General features: G+C 40.7%; 1 pseudogene; it reads right to left on the reverse strand.

The window, feature by feature from the left end:
* Positions 1-1,495: 1,495 nt before the first annotated feature.
* On the reverse strand, positions 1,496-1,861 carry LOC118711396 (annotated as a pseudogene).
* Between the last annotated feature and the right edge of the window lie 2,976 nt (positions 1,862-4,837).

The following is a 4,837-nucleotide window of genomic DNA, read 5'->3' on the forward strand; positions in this document are numbered from 1 at the left end:
CACATGCTGATTGACTGGTGTGGTGGGTTACCTCACAATATAAAACAGAAGGGTTCAAGGTCTTAGTGTGAGGTTCTTCTGGGAGGGTATAGGACAGTGAAATGGTCAAGCCAAATCCCCAGCATGCACTGAGCAGACCAAGATGGGTGGCCTAAAGCAGTGGTTCTTGAACTTTGGTGGTGCATGAGTTCCCTAGGGTGATTGTTAGAACAGATTCCTGGATTCCAGCCCCTGCGAACCTAATTCAGTGAGCATGGTGTCCTAATGAACCTGATTTGGTAAGTCTAATAATTTCGTTCCTCGCAGCCTTCATGGCAATGCTGATACTATGAGTTTGTGAACCTCTCTTTAGCTTTGGATTAGAAGTTAGGAGATGCTGACTTGGGGCAAGTCACTTAAACTTTATTTGTTTCCTTTGAAGCAGAATGAGACAGATTAGATAAACAAGCAAGAGAGGGAAGATGAGACAGTGTAGAAAAATATAAAGAAAGCATTGGGGCAATTAGGGAAGTCAAGAAGCTTTTGTGTTGAAAGTGGCAGTATGTGGAATCTCCTAAGTTGTGAACATTGTTACAGCTGCATTCAAAACATAGCATTGAATGAATTAATAACTTGCAACTCTTGTAGGATAGAGAAGAGAGCATGAATCACAAACACTGGACATTATAGCAGTGTTGATTGTATTGATTATTGTATTATCTATTAATAATAAATACATTATAGCATGAATCTATTTAGTTTTTTTCTCCTGTACATTTCATTAATCCTTGGGGAACCTGAGAAGCAAAGTATTATCCAAAAGGCAAGACAAAAAGAAAAAGCCACACTTATTGAGGTTGCATTGCCATTATAAACCAAGTAAAGCAGGCATCCTGTGTCCCCATTTCCCATCCATATGGCGCTGTTGAGGCTGAGTGTAAAAGCGAACACAACATGACATGTTCTAGGTCAGCTTCTGGCCCAGTGTCGAAACTGTCTCTTGGATCCCTGGATAGAACAGTGAGGTGGTTTATGGGCTGAAAGGTTTTAATATCTAGGCTAATCTCATTTCTTTTTTAAAAAATATATATTTTATTGATTTTTTACAGAGAGGAAGGGAGAGAGATAGAGAGCTAGAAATGTCGATGAGAGAGAAACATCCACCAGCTGCCTCTTGCACATCCCCTACTGGGGATGTGCCCACAACCAATGTACATGCCCTTGACCAGAATCAAACCTGGGACCTTTCAGTCTGCAGACCGACACTCTACCACTGAGCCAAACTGGCTTCGGCTAGGCTAATCTCATTTCTATTCTTGAGTCCCTACCTATGACCATTGGGTGGGCAAATGGCCCAATCTATTCCCATCCTAATACCCAAGTGCCCTATGGCCCCATTAAATGGATGAATAGGTGAGCATTATAATGATTAGTTTTATGTATCAACTTGGCTAACTAGATTAATGAAACACTGATCTACAATATATGTTGCTGTGAAGGTTTTGGTGTTGTTTTCTTTTTGAGTCTCAAAACATTTATTGTCATTAAAATATTTCACACAAAAAGGGGCATAGCAACTGGGTCAGGGTTTATGAAAAAAATATCTGAAAATGCAGGTTTGTAGATATTTCTCTATTTATATCCGGGGCAGGCTCTCCCCGCGTCATGCACAGCAGCTGCACTTGTTGGAGGCTCCTTTGCAGACTCAGCCCTGGGCACACTTGGCACAGCCCACAGGGCAGGTGCATTTGCCCTCTTTGCATTTGCTGGCACAGGAGCCACCAGTGGCACAGGAGCAATTGGGGTCTATTTCCATCAGAGTTGAGACTTGAGATTCAAAGCAAGAGAAGAAAGGGTACTTGTTCTTGTCCAACACGTGATTGTGAAGGTATTTTGTAGATATGATTACCATCTAAAATCAGTTGACTTAGCCCTAGCTGGTTTTGCTCAGTGGATAAAGCATTGGCCTGTAGACTGAAAGGTACTGGGTTCGATTCTGGTCAAGGGCACATGCTTGATCCCCAGTAGGAGGCATGCAAGAGGTAGCCAATCAATGATTTTCTCTCATCGTTGGTATTTCTATATATATATCTCTCTCTCCCTTCTTCTCTGAAATCAATAAAAAGATATTAAAACATAAATAAATAAAATCAGTTACTTTAAAAGGTAACATTTAAAGTAAAGGTTATACTTGGTGATGTGCATAGACCTCAATCAGTTGAAAGCCTTCAGAGCAAAATCTGGGATTTGTCCAAAGAAAAAATCCTGTCCTAACTCTTGCTGTGTTTCCTGCCTGCCAGTCTCCCCTGCACATTTCAGACTTGCCAGTCCCCACAACTGGGTAAGTTAATTCCCTAAAATAACACTCTTAATATATATATATATATAAACATATAGAGGGTCTCCCTCATAAAGTATACAATAACTTTGAATAGTTATAAAGTCAGTGTTTATTAAAATACATTTCATTTTCAAAATTGAACTATCATCTGTTAAAGTGTATATATATTTAGAAGTGGGGGAGAGACGTTTCCTACTCCTCTGTTTCTCATAAAAACTGACTGATACAGTATGTGACTAAGCTGAATCCAACAGAATCTTTTCCTAGGACTTAAGAAACCTCCTTTCATCTCTGGTTGGAAATCTTCAAGGATGCTATAGAGCCCCGAGCAAATGTCCCACACAGAATCAGCTGGTTAGAGAGCAGTGATGCCCACATGCACAGATGCAGAGGCCAGAGATGGCGCTAGAGAGCACATGAGCCCTGTCCCAGGTCAGCTGGAGGTCAACTGAACCCCTTTCTTCCCGTAACTGGCTTACATGGGCATCCAGCTTTCTTCTGGCTTAAGCTAATTTGTAATGTGGTCTGTCACTTTCAGCAAGTTTTGGGGATTGGCAGGAAGTCAGTACTGGAGTTTCAGTTCTAAGGGTGTGGGGTTTTTTTGTTGGTTGGTAGGCTGTTTTTTTTGTTGTTGTTGTTTTTTAAGTCTCTTGAGACAATTTGTTATTAGGATTGTATGTCTTTGAAGGCCATGGGGATTGATAGCTACACCTGTCCTGGTTTCCCATGTAGAAAAACATACATAGCTCAAGTAATCATTGTTCTCATGCTTAAACAAATGCTAAAGATAAATTTAGATATAGGCCCTAACCTGTTGTAATGCACATTTCCACCCTCAGCCCCTCTGTCTAAAGAGTCTGGTGTCTATTTTCTGATCCTTACTACTGTCACAGCTGACTGGAGCAAGGCCAGGACTCTTACCCAAAGAGGTACCTGTGCGGGCTGGCCGGTACCCACCATTTGTGAGGCCTGCTTCTGAAAGAGGAGCTGGGCTGCTCAGGTCCCGTTCTGGGGAACTCAGGGGGAGGCCATCGTGAGCCTGAGTTAGAAGCAGGGGTAGGTGGGAAGTCACACACGTGATGCTGAGTGGAGGACCTGTTAACGTAAGAGGTATGTGTGCAACAGATAAGGAAGAAGACACCAGTTGGTGGAGACAAAAGCATTGAGCTGACATGCAGTGAGCAGGTGCCATGAGAGGGAGGCTGCACAGATGAGTGGGTTCCAGTCCTGCTCTCATCAAGTACAGTGATGCTGAGTGTCCTGCTGTGTAACATCAGGGTTCCTCTGCCTGAGTCACACCGAGGTTAACCTCCATCTCGTAACAGCAAACAGGCAAGGCTACCTGGAATGCATTCCATGTGATTGGGAAGTGCCTGTCATGGGCAGAGGCCCAGACTGCGACATTTTAACTGGAAACAGAACAAGAAATGCTTTTTAGATGGCAAAGCTTCTTAGTAGGAACAGTTTCAAAATGTAAATTCCACTTTCAATATGTAAATTCCAAGCATCTGTTAATGTTTATAGAGAATAAACAACTCTCAGAGACCCTATTTCTTTTTAATTTTTTATTGATTTTAGAAAGGGAGAGAGAGACATCAATCTGTTGTTCCATTTGTTTATGCATTCATTGATTGATTCCTGTAGGTGCCCTGACTGGGTATTAAACCTGGAACCTTGGCGTAAGGGGACAATGCTCTAACCAACTGAGCTACCTGGCCAGGGCAATCCTGTTTCTTAATTAAGTGATTTTTTCCCTCTATGAATACAAAACTTTTATTTTAGATAAATATAACATCGAGGTGTGTTATTAGGTCATCCATAAATCTCATTTTTTTTGTGACAGGAGAAAACTTTGGGAAGTGATGGGTATGTGTATGATCATGATGGTAATGATGGTTTCATAGGTGCATACTTACCCCCGAATTCATCAAATTTTATGCCATCAATATGCATGGCTCTTTACATGTCAATATAAAAATTAAAGTAATTAGAAAAATCTCAGTTTTACTGTTGCAGTTTTTTTTTTTTTTTTTTTTTTTTTTTTTTTTTTTTTAGGAAAATCCCCCATAAATAATTCTTTCTTTTAGGGACAATAAAATTTAGAGAACAAGAGAGATTGGTACTCAATGATAGGTTTTTTTTTTTTTTTTTTACTTTTTTTTTATTGATTAAGGTATTATATATGTGTACATATCCCTCCATTGCCCCCCCCACCCCATTCCCTTACATGCCCTCACCCTCCTGATGTCTCTATCCATTGTTATGCTTATATGCATGCATACAAGTCTTTTGATTGATCTCTCTACCTTACCCCCACCCTCCCCTACCTTCCCTCTAAGTTTTGAGCATCTTCTCTGTCTCTAAATCTATTTTTGTTCATCAGTTTATGTTGTTCATTATAATCCACAAGTGAGTGAGATCATATGATATTTATCTTTCTCTGCCTGGTTTATTTCACTTAGCATAATGCTCTCCAGTTCCATCAATGCTGTTGCAAATGGTGGGAGTTTCTTCTTG

This window comes from Pipistrellus kuhlii, unplaced genomic scaffold (assembly GCF_014108245.1).
Source record: "Pipistrellus kuhlii isolate mPipKuh1 unplaced genomic scaffold, mPipKuh1.p scaffold_m20_p_10, whole genome shotgun sequence".
Taxonomy (NCBI): Eukaryota; Metazoa; Chordata; class Mammalia; order Chiroptera; family Vespertilionidae; genus Pipistrellus; species Pipistrellus kuhlii.